The sequence below is a fragment of the Balaenoptera physalus genome (genome assembly GCF_965194825.1).
Source record: "Balaenoptera physalus genome assembly, chromosome: 1".
NCBI classification, from domain to species: Eukaryota; Metazoa; Chordata; class Mammalia; order Artiodactyla; family Balaenopteridae; genus Balaenoptera; species Balaenoptera physalus.
Window position 1 is genome coordinate 195384537 of NC_138882.1, and position 27232 is coordinate 195411768.

The following is a 27232-nucleotide window of genomic DNA, read 5'->3' on the forward strand; positions in this document are numbered from 1 at the left end:
GGGTCCCCTGGCCCCTCGGGTGGGTCCTCTGGGTACTTGGAAGCACTGCCCTGCTGTGTGTGTGAGCATGTGCTCTGGGCGTGTCTCTGGACACATTCCCATTTGTCCTCCTGCGCAGGCTTGATCGGAGGTTGAGGAGTTAACCCACAAGAAAGTGCGGAGAGCGGGGCCTGGCACGGAGTGAGGGCCCCGAGCCTCACGAGGGTCGTTTTCATTATTCTTCTGCTAGATTGGGATCCAGTCTGTCTGCTTCTTTATAGCAGCCCTCGTGTCTAACAGCCTCTGGTGTACGATAGATGCTTTAAAAATGCAGGAAAATTTAGGCTCAGAGTCACCAAAAGCCAGCACAGCTGGTGTGGTCAGACCCCGCAGTGTTCAGGAACACGCACAGCGCTCGCTCTCCTGTCTTTCGGGCCCAAGCTTTGGTCTCTGTGCTGGTCCAGGCTCCAGTGCTTTCTCTGGGTTCACTGTCACACTCTTTTCTTGGATCTGAGAAGATCCAGGTGCTGATAGCCCCTGAGAAATATTGCTGACCTTGAATCACTTGATTCAGTTAGTTCAGGGTGAACCAGATTATTGCTATTTTCTACACTCTCGTCTATTATCTGAGGCACAACATTAATACTGAGCTTTCACTGGAGAACTCCCATACAAGCATCTCAGCCGTAGCCCTGGGTGCTGGGTGCCATCGAATCACCTTTTCTTCCTCGAGCCCTGGAGAGAAGCACATTTCAAAGCCAGGACAGAGAAAGAGGTAAAGCAGCGACCTGCACACCCGTGGGACCCGTGACACTGGCCATCCGTCACGGCTCCCTCTAGGATGCCCGGCTGTTCACCGACCTTAAATCAAAATGCTTAATTTCTTCCCCGGAGTCTGCAAGCTTTATTTTAGTTCTGTTTTGTTGCTAATTGGCTTCAGTTTGGATCTCAAGAATGGGCATTTTCATTATTCCTTCCTCGAGTTTTTTGAGAATTAGCTTGTCGCACTCCTGAACCTTGGTCGCATTCCACTGATGTGTCACTAGTCGGTCTCCTTGTTCTCATCTTCCCCTCCACCCAGACAAGCTCCAGCCGTCCCAGGATGGGGAAAGCCTATGCGGGGCAGCCCCACCAAAGGTCAGGAAACCAGGACCTTGGTTCTCTGTGGTCAGCCTGCGGCCGAGGCGAGCCCCGTGACGCGGCAGTGTCCACACCTGGGAAGTGCCAAAGGTCCACTTCTCCCCTCCCTTTGATAATTCAGGAAATGTCCCCAGAGTCAGAGCTCTGGGTACTAGCCCCAATCCTGCTCCTAACTGGCTGTGTGGCCTCAGGGAAGTAATTTCTCCCGACTTTGTTTTATTCATTTGCCAAAGGAGGGGCTGAGTAGTGACGGGTCTCCTGGGTACCAGAAGTCCACAAGGCTGAACCCCATTACAGAGAATCTCAATGGGTTGTCTTCATTGAAAACAACAGTCTAACTTGTAGGTGCCCAGGCTCCCCCCTTCTGTGGAAAATAGTGTAGGTTATTCCCCATCTTTATTCCACTCCTGTGATTTTTTGGGGGGGAAGGCAGAAGCCCACCCTCCAAGTGTGACTTTGCTGAAACTTTCCAAATCAGTCAGATGAAGGGCCTCTGCCCATTTCAGGTGAGGTCTGTGCTCTTCACCCAGATACCTGCCAGCCCCACCCCCTCGGCCTGGCACTGAGAGCACGGGACAGGGGACCTGGTGCCAGAGCCTGCGGACAGGGATGAACAGGAAGCCCGAATTTCCACGCTGCGGCGTTCGGTCCCCGTAGGTCTACTTAACTCATCCACTCGCTCCCCTTCCTCTTATTTCACAGGTAGCACGGCTTCTCCGGCAGACCATCCATGCAGAGTCCTCTGGTTACGGGCTCAGGGCAGCGGCTGCTGTACCTTCATCCTGTTTAGTGCAGGAAGGCATCATGCTCTCCCCGTGTGGCACTGAGCAGGGCCATCGCACAGTTGGCTCTGGAAGGTATGGACACTCTACTTCTGTGGTTGCCCCCTGGAGTCACCAACTCAACACTTCCCTGGGTGACAATGCCCCAGGTAGCACCTAGGGAGCTGCAAGGTGTGGTCGGTGAGTGTACTCGACTCTTGAGATCATCAGCCTGCTGCCTTTTTTGCCTGTTTCTTTTGGGTAATGCTTTGCCGCATGCTCACGGCATAGGGGAAGGGATGGCACCGAATCCAAAGCTTGGGCGGAGAGCTGGCCTGAATCCACTGCAGCAGCAGGATGGGCCCCAGGAGGTACAGGTGAGTCACAGGGACCCAGGAGGGGAAACTGCACCAGCTAATTTTAAAATCCCTGCTTGATATATTTGTGAGGTTGTTTTATTATTTTCCTGGGAAAATGCACCAAACAGAGAAAATGGCAGTGACACAGAAAAATTTTCTTGAGCTTATTAGAGTGTAATTATTAATCCCATGATTTCCAGATGGAATCCATTCATTTGGAGAAGCAGAGGCAACTTAGCAGAAAGGATCACATGCAAAATCCCTGCAGCGGGCCGAGATCAACTGTCTACTCAAACAAAGGATGCGCTGGAAACGGGGGCTGCGTTTCGAGGCTGATTTTGGTAGTCAAGGCCCTGAGAACCAATAAACACCCGAACTTGGCCACTTAGAGAATTTTTTCTCCATGAGGTAAATAGACGTCCAAGTACAATTGCTCACGTGTAATGAGGAGAAGACAGAATTCTATTCTCGTATTTTATGTTTTTTAAAGTGGCAATTTGAATTCTTTCATGTGATGGAAAATGCTAAACACAGATTAACATACCTAACAAAGGGCTGCCTATCAAGTGAAAAAGACTCTCCTTTAGGTGCCAGCGTGACTGAATTGACTGATGTGAAAGTCCTGAAGGGGCTGCTGGCAGAGGGTCCCCATGGTGGCCGGGCGGCCCTGCTCCCCGGACTCTGAGGAAGGTGACCGTGGCTCCCCAAGACGCTCTCTGGTCTGACGAGCTGATCTTCTGGGCAGGATGCTGGAGAAATAAAAGCAGGAGATATGCTGTAATCTTTTTCACGTTCGATATTTGGATACTTTGATTAAACTTCCTTAAGAAAGGCCCCGACACAGGTCGATATTCATTTAACCAATATTTATGGACTTATTCATCCTACTCTGTGCCAAGTACTGGTCTAGACGTTGGGCGTGAATAAGATATAAAAGGTTCCCATCCCCAGTGGCCTCAACTTCTAGGAGGAAAAACCTGGACAATCAGTGGGTAAACAAACAAAAGAGACCATTTCAAGTGTAATCTCAGCAAGATAAAAGTCATGGGGAATACCTGTGGGGACAGGCACTGTACACAGGGTGGGTGGGAAGACCTTTTTGAGGGGCAACATCAGAGCTCAGGTTTGGATTCTATTCTATCCCTTCTGGAGAAAAAGCCAGCCCCACCAAGAGCCAGGTAAGTGTTCAGGGCAGAGAACGGAATGTGCAAAGGCCCTGAGGCAGGAGTGAACTGGCCAGTCCAGACGGGAGCAAGGCCAGGCCAGAGTGGCCGTGAGGGAGGGAGGGAGGGCAGCAGAGTGAGGCAGGCAGAAGCCAGGTCACGTGTGGTCCAGTAGGTGCGGACTGATGTCTATGTTCAGCTTATTTTTAATTAATTAATTAATTGGCTGTGTGGGTCTTTGTTGCTGCACGCAGGCTTTCTCTAGTTGCGGCGAGTGGGGCTACTCTTCTTCGCAGTGCATAGGCTTCTCATTGCGGTGGCTTCTCTTGTTGTGGAGCACAGGCTCTAGGTGCACGGGCTTCAGTAGTTGCAGCATGTGGGCTCAGTAGTTGTGGCACACGGGTTTAGTTGCTCCACGGCATGTGGGATCTTCCCGGACCAGGGCTCGAACCCGTGTCCCCTGCTTTGGCAGGCGTATTCTTAACCACTGCGCCACCAGGGAAGCCCAGGTTCAGCTTATTTTTAATGAGCTTTATTGAAATACAGTTTACATACAATAAAATTCACTAATTTAACTATACAATTTGATGGCTTTGATATACATGGAGCGTTGTATAACCACCACTGAAATCACGACATTGCCCGTTTGCTCCACCTTAAAAGTTCCCTCCTGCCCCTTTGCAGTCGCCCGAGGAGGTGACCGCACCCCAGCCCTGGGCCCAGATGACCACAGGTGCCTGCTTCCTGTCCCTACAGTTTTGCCTTTTCTGGAGTCTCACAGGGTGATGCTGGTGCAGACGCCTTCTCACTTCGCACCCAGTGACCCCTGACCCCTGCCCCCTGCTGCGGCCCCCCAGCCGCACGTGCTCTGCCCCTCGAGACTTGCTCCAACACGTTCAGGTCGACAAGATTTGGGTTAGTTTTCTCCTTTTTCCTTCCTTTATTTTCAAGTTCCTTTGTCTTTGGTTTGCATGGTTTGTCACAAGAAGCTGGTTGACATTTCTTCATTGCTCTGTAGGGAAAGTGTGTCTTTTCTCTGGAAGTTTTGAAGAGCTTTTGTTTCTCATTTTCATTAGTTTGATTAGTATGAGTCTTGGTGTAATTGTCTTGTATTTATTCTGCTTGAGGTTTGTTGAGCATCTAGGGTCTGCAGGCTTAGAGTTTTCATCATATTTAGAAGATTTGCAGCCGCTTTTGCATGTGTTTCAGCCTCCTCTGGCTCCTTAAGGCGTTAAACCCCACATCCCAAGAGAAAGCCCTTCGTAACCTCTCCCTTTCACAGGCTCGGGTTTGGCCCCGTTGCTCAGGAACCCCTCCCCATGGCCGGGTCGAGCTGCTCACTCTTGCAAGTCCTTGGCGTTTAGCCCCTTCCTCTCCTCCCAGGCTCACGTGTACCTGATGAGGCTGCAACTTACCCCTAGTCACCAGCCTGGCAGCCAGGGGAGGCGTGGGGCAGATGCTGAGCAGGGTCCTGTCGCCTTGCTGGGGAGACCTCCGCGGTGTCCTTCCAGATGGGGGGAGTGCTGGCTCTCCTTAGGGAGACGCGAGCCACCTTTGCCGCCTCTGAAGTTTCAGAGCAGCCTGGGGAGCCAAAAACCCTGGGGCCTCCACCCAGATATCCTGCCCTATGTGTCAAGATTTCCCACCTGCCCTTGAACCCAGAACCTGCCCTTGGCCCCTGGGCCCTGCCCTTGAACCCAGGACCCTGCCCTTGGCCCCCGGACCTGCCCTTGGTCCCAGGACCTGATCTTGGCACAGCAAAGCCACCTTGGCTTGGACTCCATCACCTCTGAATCTCAGCATCTCTAGTCTGTCCTCGTCCTGCTTCCATCACCTCCTTTTCTCCACAGAAGGAGGTAAGAGCCTCTTTATAAACTACCAAGCAGCTCCGGCCTTCACTCTTAGTTTTTTGGGGGGTTTTTTCTTTTTCATTATTTTTAATTTGAGAAGTTCTTTTCTGTCAAATAATACAATTATGTGTTATAATCATTATGATTTAGATACTGTTTTGCTTTCACTTTGAAATTTTTTGTTGAGGTATGATTGACACACGTACATATTTCAGGTGTACGACATGATGATTCCATGTTTGCATATACAGTAGACCCTTGAACAACGTGGGGCTCGGAAATCCCGGGTTAACTTACAGTTGCCCCACCTCAGCCACGGCTCCGCGGATCCTGTAGTACTGGAGTGCAGGTATTTATTGAAAAAAATCCATGCATAAGTGGGCCAAGCACTTCAAACCCACGTTGTTCAAGAGTCGCCTGTATTGCAGAATGATCACCACAATAACCTAGGTAACCGCCATCACAACATAGTTATGGGAATTTTTTTCTTCTGATGAGAACGTCAAAGACCTACTTACTCTCTTAGCGGCTTTCAGATACGCAACACGGTGTTATTAACTGTAGTCACCGTGCTGTGCATCATGTCCCCACGACTTAGTTCTTTTAAATTTTTACTTATTTATTTATTTATGGCTGCATTGGGTCTTCGTTTCTGTGCAAGGGCTTTCTCTTGTTGCGGCGAGTGGGGGCCACTCTTCATCGCGGTGCGCGGGCCTCTCACTGTCGCGGCCTCTCTTGTTGCGGAGCACAGGCTCCAGACGCGCAGGCTCAGTAGTTGTGGCTCACGGGCCTAGTTGCTCCACGGCATGTGGGATCCTCCCAGACCAGGGCTCGAACCCGTGTCCCCTGCATTGGCAGGCAGACTCCCAACCACTGTGCCACCAGGGAAGCCCGACTTATTTCTTTTATAACTAGAAGTCTGTACCTCTTTTGATTCTTTTTATGCATTTCACCCATACCCCACCCTCCTGCCTCTGGAAACCACCAATCTGTTCTCTGTATCTATGAGTTTGGATTTTTTGTTTGCTTGCTTGTTTGTCTTTTGGGTTTTGTTGTTGTTGTTTGTTTGCTTTTTGTTCTGTTTTTTGTTTTTTTTTATTGTTGTTGGTGGTGGGTTTTTTTGGTTTTTTGTTTTTTTTGGGTTTTTTTTCTTTAGCTTCCACACGTGAGATTATATACTATTTGTCTTTCTCTGTCTGACTTATTTCACTTAGCATAATGCCCTCAAGCCTCATCCATGTTGTCGCAGATGGCAAGATTTCACTTTTTAAAAAATTTTTAAATTATTTTTTAATTTATTTTTATTTTTACTTATTTATTTTTATTTATTTATTTTTGGCTGAGTTGGGTCTTCACTGCTGTGTGCGGGCTTTCTCTAGTTGCAGCGAGTGGGAGATACTCTCCATTGTGGTGCGCGGGCTTCTCATTGCAGTGGCTTCTCTTGTTGCGGAGCACAGGCTCTAGGCATGCGGGCTTCAGTAGTTGTGGCTTGTGGGCTCTAGAGCGCAGGCTCAGTAGTTGTGGCGCATGGGCTTAGTTGCTCTGCAGCATGTGGGATCTTCCTGGACCAGGGCCCGAACCCGTGTCCCCTGCATTGGCAGGCGGATTCTTAACCACTGCGCCACCAGGGAAGCCCCCCATCACATCTTCTTTATCCATTCATCCACTGATGGACACTTAGGTTGGTTCCATGTCTTGGCTCTTGTGAATAATGCTGCAGTGAACATGGGGGTGCAGATATCTTTTTGGGTTAGTGTTTTCATTTTCTTTGGATAAATATCCAGAAGTGGAATTGCTGGATCACATGGTAGTTCTATTTTTAATCTTTTGAGGAAACTCCACATTGTTTTCCACAGCGGCTGTTTCAATTTACATTCCCACCAACAGTGCACTAGGGTTCCCTATTCTCCACAACTTCGGCAACGCTTGTTATTTCTTGTCTTTTTAATAATAATCATTCTAACAGGTGTGAGGTGATATCTCATTGTGGTTTTGATTTGCATTTCCGTGATTATTAGTGATGTTGAACATCTTTTCATGTGCCTATTGTGTGTCTTCTTTGGAAAAACATCTATTCAGATCCTCTGCCCATTTTTTAATTGGATTGTTTGGGGGTTTTTTTACTACTGAGTTGTATGAGTTCTTTATATATTTTGGGTTATTAATCCCTTATCAAATGTATGATTCACAAATATTTTTTCCTGTTCCATAGGTTGCCTTTTCATTTTGTTGACAGTTTCCTTTGTTGTGCAGAAGCTTTTTAGTTTGATGTAGCCCCATTTGTTTAACTTTGCTTTTGGTGTCAACACACTTAGTTTCAATTGTTGGTTAAGTGTCTCCAGCTTTTCCTACCCCCTCAATGCAACTCAGTAACAGCCAGATCATTGTACTGTCGCCCCCCACAAACACACACTCTCCTCAATCATTGTACCAGCCACCTTCTCCCGATTTGTTATTGGTGGAAGTTTACCAGCAGACTGCCACCTTGTTCCGGGCATCCACATATTACCCAGGATGGGCTCCTCCTTGCCAGCTGGACAGTGGGCGATCAGGTTACAAATCCCCATCATGCCATCTGCTTTCTGAGACCATTCCTGGTACCAGCTGTGTCCGTCTGGGTCCTCCTGTAAGCAGACCGTGAGAGGGAATCAGGAATGCAAAAGATTTATTGGAGGCTCATGCCTATGAAAGATCAAGGGGAGGAAGTGGGACTGGGCCGAGAAGGCCTTCATTCCGCAATCCTGATCTGCCACCTGTGGATGGAAAGAGGCGGAAAGCAAAACTGAGCAGGAGAACTTAACTCTAATGTAAACCTGACAAGGTTTTGGCCAACGCAGAGCGGGTATGGAAGGGCTCTGGAGCAGAGGCTGTGCATGAGAGAGTCCCACGCCGGGGGAGGTGGTCGGGCCCAGAGGCCAGCCAGAGAGAGAGTGGGATCAGCTCACTGTCCAACTACAGCACTGCAACTGGAGGTGGGTGGCCAGCTGCCACTCTTCACAGCTACATGCAACTCCTTTCTGGAAGGGCGATCAGAGGGCTGCTCCCCCACGGCTGCTACGAAGTTCTCACAATAGTAACTTAGTATCCTAGCATCCTCCAAAGATGACCAACGAGGATTCTATGTTTAGAATGAACTCATGGATATTAACATATTTGATGTGCTTCAATCCTTTGTAAATAGTTACTTTTCTTTTCTTTTTTGCCCTTGGCTTGCAGTGGGATCTCCCCTACACTTGGATACTCAAAATTGTCCCTACTTTGACCGCAAGTTGGCTAATGAATCCTCTGACGCAGCACTAGAATCTTTGATAATTTCCTTGCTTTCTGTTGGTAAGATGCTCCAGGATCATCTTGCACATTTTCTGCCTCAGATCTGGAATCAGCCATTTTCTTCTAGGAAGCTCTGTTTTCTTTCTTAGTGGGAAACGGCGTGTAGGGACAACAGCCCGGGTGCTAATGGTGTTCATCACTGCTGGACTGGTGATTGTGTTTAGACCAGTGCTGTCCAAGACGGTGATGGGCACTTTCTACATCTGTGGCACCTAATACAGCAGCTATGAGCCGCACAGGGCTTCTGCCACTGAGGAATGGAATTTTTAATTTTATCTAATTAAAATGTTGTTATTGTGGTAAAATATATAGAACTTAAATTTTACCATTGTAAGCACTTTTAAGTGTACAGTTCAGCAACATTAAACACATTCACATTGCTGTGCAACGGTCACCACCATCCATCTCCAGAACTTTTTCATCTTCCCAGACTGAAGCTCTGTCCCCACTAAACACTCACCTCAAATTTCACCACACCAACCCCAGCTCCTGGCAACCACCAGTCTACTTTCTGTCTCTATAAATTTGACTATGTACCTCATATGAGTGAAATCAAATAATATTTGTTCTTTTGTGACTGCCTTATTTCACTCAGTATCATGTCTTCAAGGTTCATGCATTTTGTAGCAGGTGTCAGAATTTCATTCCTTTCAAAGGCACAATAATACTCTACTATATGTATCTATCACATTTTGTTTATCCATTCATCCACTGATGAACATTTTGGTTGTTTCCACCTGGCTATTGTGAATAATGCTGCTGTGAACATAGATGTATGAATATTTGTTCAGGTATTTAATTTTAATTAATTTAAATTTAAATAGCCACATGTGTCCAGTGGCTACCATATTGATAGTTCTAGACCTTCTCAGTGAACAGAGCTAAGAAATATATTTTAAAAGAAAAAATTATATTAATTCATACTAATATTTCACATCCAAATCCAATATTACAGGTTTTTCCACTTATATTTCTATCTCTTCGCCCAAATGAAAAATATTGGTTCCTAACATTACTATACTACTTATTTGTTTTACCCCACTTTGTATAATTCCAGAATAACAATATCAATGTTATAACAAAGACCAGGATTACTGCAAACAATTGTATAGTTTCTGGTCTACTAGGTATGTACAAACTGTTGGGTTTTAAAGTCACTTGAAATTATCCTTTTCTGTTGGTTAAGCCACCAAACTGACATAGAGTTAGGTTCTTTTTTTATTATTATTTTGTTTTCAACTCTTTTCTTTGTTTTTTGTCTTCTGTCTTATTTTGGGTTTTATTATTACACAGTTCCATAGCCAAATGTACAAGCACATTTAGAGAAATCTAGTTTCTACTGCTGACCCTCCTGCCCCTGGTCAGTAACCATTTTTATGTTACTTTATAATGTAAGAAAATAAGCAAGTATATTCTTATTGCACCTGCCCCTTCTTAGATAAAATACTATACCCACTGTTCTGCATCTTGATGTTTTTCCCTTAACGGTATGTTCTGGCAATCACTCCAGGGCAGAACATAGAAACAGTCCTTTCCCAGCCCTTCCGCTGTGCGGCTGCACCTCACCCAGCTCTTACTGGTGGACACGGGGCCCTTTTCAGTCTTTCGCTGTCCTTTTCTTAGTAGAAAGTGCCTTAATCACTAATATGGACAGGCTCAGAGAAGCAAAGCTGACAAGGGAGAAGCTCCATAATTTGGGTGGGGTGGGGACGAGAAGAATAATTTCTCTTAGAAAAACTGTCCTGGGCGGATATGCTGACTCAGTTCTGTTCCTCAGTCCAGAAGGGAAGAGGCCTGGGCACCGTTGCAGGCGGATGAAGGCAGAGGTAACTGCTGTCACCTGGGTGAAGTCCACAGCTCTCAGAGATGCTGCGATTTTCACGAGGCTTGATGGCTCTCACCATCCCAGGATGAAACTAAGGGACTTCCTGGGCTCCACTGTGGCATCAGGAAACACTGGTCAAAGCCAGCCAGTGGCCAGCAGGGCCAGCGGCCTTGCAAGTCACATGCAGGCGGGGTGCTGGAAGGCGCGGGGCCCTGCAAGCACGGGGGATACGCGGACTCACTCGGGGGCCCAGGGCCCGGCACTGAGTGCACCGGCGAGAGGGACCCTTCTTCACATCCCTGCATCTCGGCCGCAAACACACACCCCTCTGGGCCCGGGCAGGGCTGGGGGCTGGAGAATGCGCGGGGAAAGCTCGGTTCAGCTCCAGCCCAGTGTGCCATATTGTGCCAAGTCTCTCATCTCGAAAAGGAAAGTGAGGAACCCCGATTTTATGTGAACTCTCCTGTTTTTAAAATTGACAACTAATCCGAACTTCAACCGGCTTGGCCCAAACCAGGGGAGGCAGCCTGGCGCGCCGTCCGGGCCACCGAGCAGCGCTGGTCTCCTCCGCCACTGCCCGGGTGCCCCAGCGACCCTCCGCTCGCGGCCTCGGCCTCGGCCAGCGCGCGAATCCCGGCGGCGACCACCGGACTAGCGAGGCCCCACCTCCCTCCCGCGCTCGGGGCGCAAGTGGCCGCCTCGGCCGCACTGCGCCTGCGCGGGGGCGCGCCGCCGGACCGAGCCATCGCGCGAGCGGGGAAGGGGGGCGCGGGCACCCCCACACCGCGATGGAGCCGTCCGTTGCCATGGAGCTGCCCGCGCCAAACGGCGCAGCCAGCCGCAGCCGCAGCCGCAGCCGCAGTCGAGCAGCTTCTCCGCCCGGAGCCCGCGCCGTTCGGACCCCGGCGGGTCTGCTGAGAGGTGGGTCCGTTGGCCCCGGAGCCTGGGGCTGGGTCGGGGGCTTTGGCCGCCCCCCCAGGCACAAATCAGCGCCTTCATCGTGGAAGTTCTGCCCGAGAAATAAGTGCTAGTGCGGGGGGTGGGGGTCGCCCCTGGCCAGTCTCAGGGACCCCAGGGTGCCGTGCAGCTTGGGTTCTGAGCTCTGCTCCAGCTCCGCGCGGACGTTGCGATGTTGTCCTTGCACATCTAGGACACCGTTGAGCAAAACTCGAGGGTTCAGCCCGGCTGGTAAGAAGAGGGGACTCTGAGGGTGCGGGCAGAGGAAAGGAATTCCGAGGTCATCTCAGTTTGGTTTTTAATGGTTACCTGTTTCTGGAAACCTCTATTATTTGTTTCCCGTAAACGCATACTCGTTTTACGTGCTCACATTATGTATCTGGCAAACACTCCTTGACCATCTGCCGTGAGCCAAGTACTGAAGTAGGTGATGGGCGGACTGGCTCTGGTACCCACAGTCCAAAGAATTCCCTGATAGGTTATCCCTGTAGACGGATGGCGAGTACACTCACAGGTACAGCTGAAGGACTGGTTATAAAGCCAGCATCACTAGTCACTACCCAAGTCCAGAAATAGAACCTGGTCAGCACCCCAAGTCAACCTACCCCTCCCTTGCCCAACTCAGACCCTTCCCCGGTGACCATAGCCTGACTTTCTGATTCTAATTTCCTTGATTTTCTTTAGTTTTACCGTTTGTAAACAATATAATTGTTTCACCTGTTTTTAAACCTTATATAAATGGGAAAATGCTGTATATATTCTTTTTAAATTTTTGAAACAATCCCAAATATATGTAAAAGTTGCAAGTTCAGCATAAAAAACTTGTTTCCTGGAGCAGTTGAGGATAAGTTGCCTGCGTGGTGCTCTGTCACCTCCAAATACTTTCGTGTGCATTTCCTACACATAAGGACAATCTCCAGCATAACCACACACGACCATCAAAGATCCCATAAAGTCACAAACCCAAAAGGGTCCAGTCTGGGACCCCCCACTGCACTGAGCAGTCATCGTGGTTCTTTAGTCTCCTTCAGTCCAGAACATTCATCAGGCTTTCCTTGGCTTCGTGACCCTGACACTTTTGAAGGTTTAGGCCAGTGACTTTGTAGAAAGCCCCTCTGTTTGGGTTTGTCTGATGTTTCCTTGTGATCAGATTCCCATTATGTGTCTTTGGCAGGAAAGTCACAGAAGTGGCGCCACGTGTCACTCTCGGCTCGTTCCATCCTGTCAGGTGGCTCACAGTGGTCCATTTGTCACATTAGTGACGAGTTTGCTTTGATCACTTGATGAAGGTGGTGTCTGCCAGCATCTCGCCTGGGAAGTTACCTTGCCCTTTGTAATTGACGAGTATTTTGCTGGGCAGTACTTTGAGGCTCTGAAGATATGTCATCCCTCCCAGGCTTGAGCCAGTGGCGCACACAGTGGACACCTACCCCCTCTCCCCGCCCCCCGCTTGGGCTCTCATACCCGACACTGGACTGGCTGCCTTCCTCCACTCAGGCTCTGTCACCCAGTCTGGGCCACTGTGGACCCTGTTTCACAGGCCCACCTGGGGCGGAAGGGGAAGAAGAAAAGCAGCCTGTGCTTGTGTCTTCCTCCCTCTCAGTTGTGTGTAAGGGACTCATCCACACTGCTGCACGAGCTGTGGGTCACTCACCTCCATCACCACCTAGCTCGCCACAGTGTGGATCTCACAGTTGTTCTGATGCCGATGCCTGTGGGTTGTTTCCGTAGTTACTGCTCTTACGAACACTGCTCTCTGGGGTCTCGTTATGGCTCCTGGTATTTATGTGTGTTAGGAGTGGAATTGTGTCTCCTCAAAAAAAAAAAGATATGTTGACATCCTAACCCCCAGTATCTCAGAATATGACCTCATTTGGAAATTGGGTCATTGGGGATGTAATTGGTTAAGACGATGTCATACTGGAGGAAGGTGGGCCCCTCCTCCAATATGACAGACGTCTTTATAAACGGGAATTTGGACGTAGACACGCACACAGGGAGACTGTCACATGGATTGGAATTACGCTGCCACAAGCCCGGGAACCAGAAGCTAGCAGAGAAGTCTGGAATAGATCCTTCCCTAGCACTTCAGTGGGAGTTGGCACCTTGATTTCAGATTTCTGGCCTCCAAAACTATGAGAAAATACTTTTGTGTTCTAAGACAGCCAGTTTGTGATACTTTGTTATGGCATCCCCAGGAAACTAATACAGCATCTAAGTTTCTGTAGGGTAAATGCCTAGGAGAGGAATTGCTGAGTCAGAGGGCGTGGTAGACAGAATAATGGCCCCCAGAGACCGCCATGTCCTGCCCCTTGGAACCCGTGAATGTGTTAGGTTACAGGCACCGGGAATGTAGGTTGTTAGTCAGCTGACTCTGAGATGGGAGATTGTGCTGGATTATCCCGGTGAGCCCAGTGCAACTAGGAGGGCCCTCCTAGTGGAAGAGGGAGGCGGAGGAGAGCCAGAAAGAAAGCAGCCCGAGAAAGACCACCTGACATTAGTGGCTTTGAATTTGCTAAGACGGGGCCTTGGCCGAGGCACGTGGGTGACCTCTAGAAACTGGAAAAGGCAAGGAAATGGACCCTCCCCCAGAGCCTCCGGAAAGGAAGGCAGCCCTGCCGACACCTTGATTTTAGCCCAGTGGGGCTCATTTCAGACTTATGACCTCCGGAACTGTAACATAATACATCTGTGTTAAGTCCCTGAGTGTGTGGCAATTCTTACAGCAGCAATAGGATAGCAGTGCAGAGGGCGTGTATATATTTAACTTTACGACACAATGCTGAACTCTTTTCAAAGCGCCTGTCCCAGTTTTCACTCCCACCGTTAGGGTGTGCGCCTTCCCACTGGTTCGTGTCCTTGGTGGCACCTGGTGTACTCAGGCTCGTAATGTGTTGCCGAGTCTGATGGCTGTGTAATAATAGTATGTGGCTTTACTCTGCATTTCCCTGATTACAAATGAGGTTGAGCAACTTTTTTTGGTTTATCACCAAGAAACAGTTCATCATCTAGCCAGGACTCTGTTAAGAGTTACAGGGAGCACTGTTAATAACGCCAGGAAAACAGGCATGAATCAGGCCATTTGAACGTCCTTTATTGTAACCTGCCTGTCACAGTCTCGCCATTTTGCTGTTGGGCTGCCCGTCTTCTCTGTTGAGCCGTGGATGTCCCTTACATGTCTTGATGGTAAACCTTTTGGGAAATGTGTTGCATTTATCTTCTAATCTGTAGTTTTTCTGAAACTCTCCTTAGGGGGTCATCTGAACCAAAGTTTTTGTTTTTGTTTTTTTTTAAAGACATTTTCTCTATACTTTTTAAAATATTTATTTATTTATTTATTTATTTATTATTTTTGGCTGTGTTGGGTCTTCGTTTCTGTGCGAGGGCTTTCTCTAGTTGCGGCGAGCGGGGGTCACTCTTCATCGCGGTGCGCGGGCCTCTCACTGTCGCGGCCTCTCTTGTTGCGGAGCACAGGCTCCAGACGTGCAGGCTCAGTAGTTGTGGCTCACGGGCCTAGTTGCTCCGCGGCATGTGGGATCTTCCCAGACCAGGGCTCGAACCCGTGTCCCCTGCATTGGCAGGCAGATTCTCAACCACTGCGCCACCAGGGAAGCCCTGAACCAAAGCTTTTAAGTGTACGAGACTCTACCAGCTTTTCCTCTTGTGACTTAATGTTTTTGACGTTTGTTTAAGAAAACCTGAAGGCCTGAAGGCCCCTCCGCCTCCACCGTAGCAGTTTTGCTCTTCACTTGATTTCCGGGGTGGACGCCCAGCTGCTTAGCACGTGGACTGAGATGTCCATTCCCTGCCCGCCGCTTGCACACGCGTGAGCACACTGCCCTGTCGGAGTTTGGGGGGGTTTTAATGCCTCTGTGGAGCAATTTGGAGAGAACTGGCATCCTGGCAACACTGAGTGTCCGTTACGTGACCGTGCATCTCTCCACTGATTTATTTATATTGCTTTTATCTTTTTAGGTTTCTGTTATGGACAATTTCACACTCACCAAGCGGTGGTCCTATGAACCGTCGGGTGCCCAGCCCCCTTCACTGGTCACCAGAATCGAGTCACCCCTGCTGCTTCTACTGCTTGTCACTTGTAGCGCTTGGCTGATGTATTTTAGAGAAAACCCCAGGTGTCAAAGTTCACCCGTAAACGCTTTAGTACACAATTCTAACGGATAAAGAACTTATTTTTAGCATAGCCACAAATTCATTATCAACCCCAGCCAAGTTAACATTGATTTCTTAATAAAATCTAATACCACTTGGTGTCCATTTTCCCGCATTACCTCAGAAATGTCTTTTACAGTTTCTCGCTTGACTCAGGTTCCAAACAAGAACCCCACCTTGCATGTGGTTGACCTGCCTCTCACGGCTTTTGCATTCAAAACAGCCCCCCTTCCCTTTCCCCCCCCCGTGGCATCCATTTGCTGAAGAAACTGGGTCATTGACTCCACTTATTCTTTATTTAGGTCTCATTTCACGTCACCCGACGGGGCTTCATCATTTTCTCATCGGGCGTCTTGCTCCTTTTTTGTTGTATTTATTCCCAAGTACTTCATATTTATTGGTGTAATTGTAAATGATAAGTTTTCCAAATCTTATTTTCTCATTATTTGTTCTGATTAAATAGGAATATCATTGATTTTTATTACCGAATTTATATCTAGCAACATTACTAAATTGTCTCAGTAATATTAACAATTTATCTCTATACTCATTTGGATTTTCTACATGCACAATCGTGTTACCTGAAAACAACTGTCTCCCCTTCCACTCCTCATGCCCTGTATCTCTTTCTTCTCTGCTTGTTCCAGTCGGGAGACCCAGTGGCTTCAGAGAGCAACCTTGTTTTGTTCTCAGTCTTAAAGGAAATGCTTTTAATGTTTATGATGTTTTTTCTTTTGGCCACGCCGAACGGCTTGCGGGGAGCTTAGCTCCCGGACCAGGGATCCAACCCGTGCCCCCTGCAGTGGAAGCACGGAGTCTTGACCGCTGGACCGCCAGGGAAGTCCTAATAATATTTATGATTAAGTATGACGTCGCCTGTGGAATATTGTTGGCAGACGTTCTTTATCACATTAAAGAAGTCTAATGCCAGTTTGCTACATTTTTAAAAAGTGTAAGTGGGATGTTGAATTTCATCAATGTTTTTTTCTGCATTGAGTCAATTGTATATTTCTCTTCTCTGGTCTGTTCGTGTGGTGAGTTGACTTGATTTCTAACGCTAAGCAAATCCGTCTTTGTCGTGATGTGCCATCCTGTCTACGTGCGGCTGGCTTTAGCCTGGTGGCACTTCACCTCAAGACTGAGGCTGGTCTGTGATTTTCCTTTCCCTGTTTTCACTGCCAGGCTCTCGTAGCAAAAGTTAAGCGGCTCCACGAAACAAACCAGGGAGTGGACCTTCTGGTTCTCTTTCCTGGAAGAAAGTGTGTGAAACTGGAACATTTTGAACCTCAAATGTTTCATGGAACTTGATAGGGAAGCCTCAGAGCCTAGAGTTTTCTTGGTGGGAACATATTTGACTTTTTTTTTTTTTAATGTTTATTTATTTATTTTTCTTATTAGTCATCCATTTTATACACATCAGTGTATACATGTCAATCCCAATCTTCCAATTTATCCCAACACCACCCCCGCCGCTTTCCCGCCTTGGTGTCCATACGTTTCTTCTGTGTTTCAATTTCTGCTCTGCAAACTGCTTCATCTGTACCATTTTCTAGGTTCCACATATATGCATTAATATATAATATTTGTTTTTCTCTTTCTGACTTACTTCACTCTGTATGACAGTCTCTAGATGCATCCACGTCTCTACAAATGACCCAATTTCATTCGTTTTTATGGTTGAGTAATATTCCATTGTATATATGTACCACATCTTCTTTATCCATTCATCTGTCGATGGGCATTTAGGTTGCTTCCATGACCTGGCTATTGTAAATAGTGCTGCAGTGAACATTGGGGTGCATGTGTCTTTTTGAATTATGGTTTTCTCTGGGTATATGCCCAGTAGTGGGATTGCTGGGTCATATGGTAATTCTATTTTTAGTTCTTTAAGGAACCTCCATACTGTTCTCCATAGTGGCTGTATCAATTTACATTCCCACCAACAGTGCAAGAGGGTTCCCTTTTCTCCACACCCTCTCCAGCATTTGTTGTTTGTAGATTTTCTGATGATGCCCATTCTAACTGGTGTGAGGTGATACCTCATTGTAGTTTTGATTGGCATTTCTCTAATAATTAGTGATGTTGGGCTTCCCTGGTGGCGCAGTCGTTAAGGATCTGCCTGCCAATGCAAGGGACACAGGTTCGAGCCCTGGCCTGGGAAGATCCCACATGCCGCAGAGCAACTAAGCCCGTGCACCACAACTACTGAGCCTGAGCTCTAGGGCCCGCGAGCCACAACTACTGAGCCCACGTGCCACAACTACTGAAGCCTGCGTGCCTAGAGCCCGTGCTCTGCAACAAGAGAAGCCACGACAATGAGAAGCCCGTGCACCACAACGAAGAGTAGCCCCCGCTCACCGCAACTAGAGAAAGCCCGTGCGCAGCAACGAAGACCCAACACAGCCAAAAATAAATAAATAAATAAATAAATAAATATATTAAAAAAAAAACTAGTGATGTTGAGCAGCTTTTCATGTGCTTCTTGGCCATCTGTATGTCTTCTATGGAGAAATGTCTCTTTAGGTCTTCTGCCCATTTTTGGATAGGGTTCTTTGTTTTTTTGATATTGAGTTGCATGAGCTGTTTATATATTTTGGAGATTAATCCTTTGTCCGATGATTCATTTGCAAATATTTTCTCCCATTCTGAGGTTGTCTTTTCGTCTTGTTTATGGTTTCCTTTGCTGTGCAAAAGCTTTTAAGTTTCATTAGATCCCATTTGTTTATTTTTGTTTTTATTTCCATTACTCTAGGAGGTGGATCAAAAAAGATCTTGCAAAAAAAAAAAAAAAGATCTTGCTGTGATTTATGTCAAAGAGTGTTCTTCCTATGTTTTCCTCTAAGAGTTTTATAGTGCTCAGTCTTACATTTAGGTCTCTAATCCATTTTGAGTTTATTTTTGTGTATGGTGTTAGGGAGTGTTCTAATTTCATTCTTTTACATGTAGCTGTCCAGTTTTCCCAGCACCACTTATTGAAGAGACTGTCTTTTCTCCATTGTATATCCTTGCCTCCTTTGTCATAGATTAGTTGACCATAGGTGCATGGGTTTATCTCTGGGCTTTCTATCCTGTTCCATTGATCTATATTTCTGTTTTTGTGCCAGTACCGTATTGTCTTGATTACTGTAGCTTTGTAGTATAGTCTGAAGTCAGGGAGTCTGATTCCACCAGCTCCGTTTTCTTCCCCCAAGACTGCTTTGGCTATTCAGGGTCTTTTGTGACTCCATACAAATTTTAAGATTCTTTTGTTCTAGTTCTGTAAAAAATGCCATTGGTAATTTGATAGGCATTGCATTGAATCTGTAGATTGCTTTGGGTAGTATAGTCATTTTCACAATATTGATTCTTCCAATCCAAGAACATGGTATATCTCTCCATCTGTTGATATCATCTTTAATTTCTTTCATCAGTGTCTTATAGTCTTCTGCATACAGGTCTTTTGTCTCCCTAGGTAGGTTTATTCCTAGGTATTTTATTCTTTTTGTTGCAATGGTAAATGGGAGTGTTTCCTTAATTTCTCTTTCAGATTTTTCATCATTAATGTATAGGAATGCAAGAGATTTCTGTGCATTAATTTTGTATCCTGCAACTTTACCAAATTCATTGATTAGCTCTAGTAGTTTTCTGGTGGCATGTTTAGGATTCTCTGTGTATAGTATCATGTCATCTGCGAACAGTGACAGTTTTACTTCTTCTTTTCCAATTTGTATTCCTTTTATTTCTTTTTCTTCTCTGACTGCCATGGCTAGGACTTCCAAAACTATGTTGAATAATAATGGTGAGAGTGGACATCCTTGTCTTCTTCCTGATCTTAGTGGAAATGGTTTCAGTTTTTCACCATTGAGAATGATGTTTGCTGTGGGTTTATTGTATATGGCCTTTATTATGTTGAAGTAGGTTCCCTCTATGCCCACCTTCTGGAGAGTTTTTATCATAAATGGGTGTTGAATTTTGTCAAAAGCTTTTTCTGCATCTATTGAGATGATCATATGGTTTTTATTCTTCAATTTGTTAATATGGTGTATCACATTGATTGATTTGCGTATATTGAAGAATCCTTGCATCTCTGGGATAAATCCCACTTGATCATGGTGTATGATCCTTTTAATATGTTGTTGGATTCTGTTTGCTAGTATTTTGTTGAGGATTTTTGCATCTAAATTCATCAGTGATATTGGTCTGCAATTTTCTTTTTTTGTAGTATCTTTGTCTGGTTTTGGTTATCAGGGTGATGGTGGCCTCATAGAATGAGTTTGGGAGTGTTCCTTCCTCTGCAATTTTTTGGAAGAGTTTGAGAAGGATGGGTGTTAGCTCCTCTCTAAATGTTTGATAGAATTCACCTGTGAAGCCATCTGGTCCTGGACTTTTGTTTGTTGGGAGATTTTTAATCACAGTTTCAATTTCATTATTTGTGATTGGGCTGTTCATATTTTCTATTTCTTCCTGGTTCAGTCTTGGAAGGTTATACCTTTCTAAGAATTTGTCCGTTTCTTCCAGGTTGTCCATTTTATTGGCATAGAGTTGCTTGTAGTAGTCTCTTAGGATGCTTTGTATTTCTGCGGTGTCTGTTGTAACTTCTCCTTTTTCATTTCTGATTTTATTGATTTGAGTCCTCTCCCTCTTTTTCTTGATGAGTCTGGCTAATGGCTCATCAATTTTGTTTATCTTCTCAAAGAACCAGCTTTTAGTTTTATTGATCTTTGCTATTGTTTTCTTTGTTTCTATTTCATTTATTTCTGCTGTGATCTTTATGATTTCTTTCCTTCTGCTAACTTTGGGTTTTCTTTGTTCTTCTTTCTCTAGTTCCTTTAGTTGTAACGTTAGACTGTTTATTTGAGATTTTTCTTATTTCTTGAGGTAGGCTTGTATAGCTATAAACTTCCCTCTTAGAACTACTTTTGCTGCATCCCATAGGTTTTGGATTGTCGTGTTTTCATTGTCATTTGTCTCTAGGTATTTTTTTATTTCCTCTTTGATTTCTTCAGTGATCTCTTGGTTATTTAGTAACGTATTGTTTAGCCTCCATGTGTTTGTGTTTTTTACGTTATTTTCCCTGTAATTGATTTCTAATGTCATAGCGTTGTGGTCAGAAAAGATGCTTGATGTGATTTCAATTTTCTTAAATTTACTGAGGCTTGATTTGTGACCCAAGATGTGATCTATCCTGGAGAATGTTCCGTGCACACCTGAGAAAAATGTGTAATCTTCTGTTTTTGGATGGAATGTCCTATAAATATCAATTAAATCTTTCTGGTCTATTGTGTCATTTAAAGCTTGTGTTTCCTTATTAATTTTCTGTTTGGATGACCTGTCCATTGGTGTAAGTGAGGTGTTAAAGTCCCCCACTATTATTGTGTTACTGTCGATTTCCTCTTTTATAGCTGTTAGCAGTTGCCTTATGTATTGAGGTGCTCCTATGTTGGGTGCATATATATTTATAATTGTTATATCTTCTTAGATTGATCCCTTAATCATTATGTAGTGTCCTTCCTTGTCTCTTGTAACATTCTTTGTTTTAAAGTCTATTTTATCTGATATGAGTATTGCTACTCCAGCTTTCTTTTGATTTCCATTTGCATGGGATATCTTTTTCCATCCCCTCACTTTCAGTCTGTATGTGTCCCTAGGTCTGAAGTGGGTCTCTTGTAGACAGCATGTATATGGGTCTTGTTTTTGTATCCATTCAGCAAGCCTGTGTCTTTTGGTTGGAGCATTTAATCCATTCACGTTGAAGGTAATTATCGATATGTATGTTCCTATTACCATTTTCTTAATTTTGGGGGCTTTGTTTTTGTAGGTCCTTTTCTTCTCTTGTGTTTCCCTCAGAGAAGTTCCTTTAGCATTTGTTGTAGAGCTGGTTTGGTGGTGCTGAATTCTCTTAGCTTTTGCTTGTCTGTAAAGCTTTTGATTTCTCCATCGAATCTGAATGAGATCCTTGCTGGGTAGAGTAATCTTGGTTGTAGGTTCTTCCCTTTCATCACTTTAAGTATATCATGCCACTCCCTTCTGGTTTGTAGAGTTTCTGCTGAGAAATCAACTGTTAACCTTATGGGAGTTCCCTTGTTTGTTATTTGTCATTCTTCCCTTGCTGCTTTCAATAATTTTTCTTTGTCTTTAATTTTTGCCAATTTGATTACTATGTGTCTCAGCGTGTTTCCCCTTGGGTTTATCCTGTATGGGACTTTCTGTGCTTCCTGGACTTGGGTGGCTATTTCCTTTCCCATGTTAGGGAAGTTTTCGACTATAATCTCTTCAAATATTTTCTCGGGTCCTTTCTCTCTCTCTTCTCCTTCTGGGACCCCTATAATGCGAATGTTGTTGTGTTTAATATTGTCCCAGAGGTCTCTTAGGCTGTCTTCATTTCTTTTCATTCTTTTTTCTTTATTCTGTTCCGCAGCAGTGAATTCCACCATTCTGTCTTCCAGGTTACTTATCCTTTCTTCTGCCTCAGTTATTCTGCTATTGAATCCTTCTAGTGTATTTTTCATTTCAGTTATTGTATTGTTCATCTCTGTTTGTTTGTTCTTTAATTCTTCTAGATCTTTGTTAAACATTTCTTGCATCTTCTTGATCTTTGCCTCCATTCTTTTTCCGAGGTTCTGGATGATCTTCACTATCATTATTCTGAATTCTTTTTCTGCAAGGTTGCCTATCTCCACTTCATTTAGTTGTTTTTCTGGGGTTTCTTCTTGTTCCTTCATCTGGTACATAGCCCTCTGCCTTTTCATCTTGTCTATCTTTCTGTGAATGTGGTTTTTGTTCCACAGGCTGCAGGATTGTAGTTCTTCTTGCTTCTGCTGTCTGCCCTCACTGTAGATCCTGGTTTCCTCAGCCAGGAAAGGACACAGCGTCTGATAAGATGGAATTAGCACTTGGGTGAAGAAAGCAGTGTATGAGGGGTGATCAACACTCCATCAGAATCATGGCATCATTACATTTGAGCAGTGAAAGTACTCCATTGCTTAATCTCCTTGAGTGTCAATATTCTCATCTCCCAGGCAAATGAAGAGACACTGTGGAATAATGAAGTTTATACTGAAGATAAATTCTTCTCACTCCTGCTGGGCCAGTCACCTGAAACTGCTTATATCACAATCGTTGGTCAGTCAAATCCACAGGGCAATTCTCCTCAAGCAGCAATCAGGGGTCCATGGAAGCTGCTAGTGTTGGAGGGTCTCCTGCAGAGGCGGGGGGTGGCTGTGCCTCACCGTGAGGACAAGGACACTGGCAGCAGCACTTCCGGGAAGTTCTCCTTGGCGTGAGCCCTCCCAGGGTCCCCATATTTGACTCTTGATTGAATTTCTTTTACGCCTGTGGGAATTTTCAAGTTTTCTATTTTTTGTTCTCAAAACAATTTTGGTTAGTAATATTTTTCTAATAATTTGTCCATTGTCTAAATTTGCAAATTTATTGATGTAAAGTGTTTCATGACATTTTTACATTTTTTCATGTCTGTAGTATCTATAGTTAGAGACCCTTTTCTTCTTATATGGATGATTTGTTCTTTCTCTTTTTATTTATCAGTTTTATTAGAGATTTGTCAGTTTTATAAATCTTCTAAAAGTACAAACTTTTGGCTTTGAGGAACATCTCTATCACATGTTTGTCTTGCAGCATTAATTTCTAATCTTTTTTGTTTTCTTCCTTCTACTTTCTTTGGGTTTATATCGCAGCTCTTTTTATAACCCCTTGAGTTGGATGTTTAGCACATTAATATTTAGCCTGTCTCGTTCCTGATATGAGCATTTAGGATTACAAATTCACTCTGTTCTACCTTGGCTACACTCAGTTTGATATATGATATTTTCATTATAACTTAGTTAAAAACATTTTATAATTGTCAGTATGATTTTTCCTTTGGCCCATGGGTTATTTAGAAGTATGTTTCTTATTTTCAAAAAATGAGGTGAATTCATAGTTTTTGATTTGATTTTTTTCTTCCAGTTTTATTGGAATATAATTGACATAGAGCACTGTATAAGTTTAAGGTGCACAGCATAATGACTTGACATACAAACATCATGAACTGATCGCCACAATAAGTTTAGTGAACATCCATCATCACATATAGGTACAAAATTAAAGAAATAGAAAAAAATTCTTCCTCGTGATGAGAACTCTTAGGATTTACCCTCTTAACAGCTTTCATATATAACATACAGAGTGTTAATTACATTTATCATGTTGTACATTACATCATTAGAACTTATTTATCTTGTAACTGGAAGTTTGTACGTTTTTAGGCCCTCATCCAATTCCCCCTTCCCCAATCCCCCGCCTCTGGTAACTACAAATCTGACCTCTTTTTCTATGATTTTGTTTGTTTTTGAAATATAATTAGCCTACAACACTATGTTAGTTCCTGTTACACAACATAATAATTCGATATTTCTGTACATTTCAAAGTGATCACAGGGTATGTCTCGTTACGATAGGTCACCATACAAAGATACTATATAGTTATTGTTATATTCCCCGCACTGTACATTTCATCCCTGTGACTTGTTTATTTTTCAGCAGGAAGTTTGTACCTTCCAATCTCTCTTACCTATTTCTCTCCCCCCTCTCATCCCCACCCCCTCTGGCAACCACCTGTTTGTTCTCCGTATCTATGACTCTGTTTCTGTTTTATGATGTTTGTTCATTTGTTTTGTTTTTTTATATTCTAAATATAAGTGAAATCATACATTATTTGCCTTTCTCTACCTCACTTATTTCACTTAGCATAATACCCTCGAGGTCCATCCTTATTTTTGCAGATGACAAGATTTCATTCTTTTTATGGCTGAGTAGTACTCCATTGTGTATATATACCACATCTTCTTTATCCATTCACCTGTTGATGGGCACTTACGTTGCTTACATATCTTGGCTATTGTAAATAGTACTGTAATGAATATAAGGGTGCATATATCTTTTCTAATTAGTGTTTTGGGGGTTTTTTCCTTGATAAATACCCAGGAGTAAAATTGATGGATCATATGTTAGTTCTATTTTTAATTTTTTGAGTAATTTCCATACTGTTTTCCACAGTGGCTGCACCAATTTACATTCCCACCAGCAGTGCAGGAAGGTTCCCTTTCCTCCGTATTCGGCCAGCGTTTGTATATCTTCTTTGGAAAAATATCTATTCAGATCCTCTGCCCATTTTTTAATCAGGTTGTTCAGTTTGTCAATGTTGAGTTGTATGAGTTCGTATATATTTTGGATATTAACCACTTATTGGATATATTTTCAAATATCATCTGCCATTTAGTAGAAGGCCTTTTAAAAAATTAATTAGTTTATTTATTTATTTATTTTTGGCTGCATTGGGTCTTCGATGCTGCGCACAGGCTTTCTCTAGTTGCGGCGAGCAGGGGCTACTCTTCGTTGCGGTGTGCGGGCTTCTCATTGTTGTGGAGCACGGGCTCTAGGTGCTCAGGCTTCAGTAGTTGTGGCACACAGGCTCAGTACTTGTGGCTCATGGGCTCTAGAGCGCAGGCTCAGTAGTTGTGGTGCACAGGCTTAGTTGCTCCGTGGCATGTGGGATCTTCCTGGACCAGGGCTCGAAACCGTGTCCCCTGCATTGGCAGGCGGATTCTTAACCACTGTACCACCAGGGAAGTCCCTGGCCTTTTTGTTTTGATAATAGTTTTCTTCGCTGCACAAAAGCTTTTTAGTTTGATATAGTCCCATCTGTGTATTTTTGCTTTTGTTTCCCTTGCCTGAAGAGACAAATCCTAAAATTATTACTAAGTTCCGTGTCAAAGATCTTACTGCCTATATTTTCTTCTAGAATTTTTACGGTTTCTGGTCTTACATTTAAGCCTTCAATCCATTTTTTTAAAATTAATTAATTTATTTATTTTGGGGCTGTGTTGGGTCTTTATTGCTGCATGCGGGCTTTCTAGTTGCAGCGAGCGGGGGCTACTCTTCGTTTTGGTGCATGGGCTTCTCATTGCGGTGGCTTCTCTTGTTGCAGAGCACAGGCTCTAGGCACGTGGGCTTCAGTAGTTGTGGCATGCAGGCTCTAGAGTGCAGGCTCAGTAGTTGTGGCACATGGGCTTAGTTGCTCTGAGGCATGTGGGATCTTCCCGGACCAGGGCTCGAACCCGTGTCCCCTGCATTGGCAGGTGGATTCTTAACCACTGCACCACCAGGGAAGTCCCAATCATATGATTTTTATTCCTCAATTTGTTAATGTCAGGTATCACATTGATTGATTTGTGGATATTGAAACATCCTTGCATCCCTGGTATAAATCCCACTTTATCATAGTGTATGATCCTCTTAATGTATTGTTGGATTCAGTTTGCTGATATTTTATTGAGGATTTTTGTGTCTATGTTCATCAGTGATATTGGCCTATAATTTTCTTTTTTTGTGATATTGTTGTCTGGTTTTAGTATCAGGGTGATGCTGGCCTTGTAGAATGAGTTCAGAAGCATTCCTTTCTCTGCAAATTTCTGGAATAGTTTGAGAAGGCTAGGTGTTCACTCTTCTCTAAATGTTTGGGAGTATTCACCTGTGAAGCCATCTGGTCCTGGACTTCTGTGTTTTGGGAGTTTTTTTTTAAATAATTTTTTGTGGTAATCTCTTATGATCCTTTGTATATCTGTGGTATCAGTTGTAACTTCTTTTTTTAATTTAATTTTTATTTTATATTGGAGTATAGTTGATTTACAATATTGTGTTAGTTTCAGGTGTACAACAAAGTGATTCAGATATACGTATACATATATGCATTCTTTTTCAGACTCTTTTCCCATATAGATTACTACAGAATATTGAGTAGAGTTCCCTGTACTATACAGTAGGTCCTTGTTGATTGTCTATTGTATACATAGTAGTGCATATATGTTAATCCCAAACTCCTCATTTATCCCTCCCCCCACCTTTCCCCTTTGGTAGCCTTGAGTTTGTTTTCGAAGTCTGTGAGTCTGCTTCTATTTTGTAAATAAGTTCATTTGTACCATTTTATTTTAGATTCCACATGTAAGTGATATCATATTACATTTGTCTTTGTCTGACTTACTTCACTTAGTATGATAATCTCTAGGTCCTTCCATGTTGCTGCAAATGGCATTGTTTCATTCCTTTTTATGGCTGAGTAATATTCCATTGTATATATGTACCACATCTTTTTTTCCCATTTGTATGTTGATGGACATTTAGGTTGCTTCCATGTCTTGGCTATTTTAAACAGTGCTGCAATGAACATTGGAAGTGCATGTATCTTTTCATATTATGGTTTTCTCCAGATATATGCCCAGGAGTGGGATTGCTGGGCCGTATGATAGTTGTATTTTTAGTTTTTTATGGAACCTCCATACTGTTCTCCATAGTGGTTGTACCAATTTACCTTGCCACCTACAGTGCAAGAGGGTTCCCTTTTCTCCACACCCTCTCCAGCATTTATTGTTTGTAGACTTTTTGATGATGGCCATTCTGACTGGTGTGAGGTGATAACCTCATTGTAGTTTTGATTTGCATTTCTCTAATAAATAGCGATGTCAAGCGTCTTTTCATGTGCTTTTTGGCCATCTATATGTCTTCTTTGGAGAGATGTCTATTTAGATCTTCTGTGCATTTTTTGATTAGTTTGTTTGTTTTTTTGATATTGAGCTGCATGAGCTGTTTGTATATTTTAGAGATTAATCCCTTGTCGGTCACTTCATTTGCAATATTTTCTCCCATTCTCTGGCTTGTCTTTTAA

At 44.3% G+C, this 27232-nt stretch overlaps 2 protein-coding genes across 8 annotated transcripts in view; one reads left to right on the plus strand and one right to left on the minus strand.

The window, feature by feature from the left end:
* Positions 1 to 27232, minus strand: part of PRKCZ (protein kinase C zeta) — a 164459-nt gene that overhangs the window by 122107 nt on the left and 15120 nt on the right. The gene's annotated exons all lie outside the window — the stretch shown is intronic.
* Positions 11249 to 27232, plus strand: part of CFAP74 (cilia and flagella associated protein 74) — an 80549-nt gene continuing 64565 nt past the window's right edge. For all 7 annotated transcript variants that reach the window (XM_082417615.1, XM_082417621.1, XM_082417617.1 and 4 more), the window contains exon 1: positions 11249 to 11328. The gene's annotated coding sequence lies outside the window, so the exon portion shown is untranslated. The remainder of the gene's footprint in view (positions 11329 to 27232) is intronic.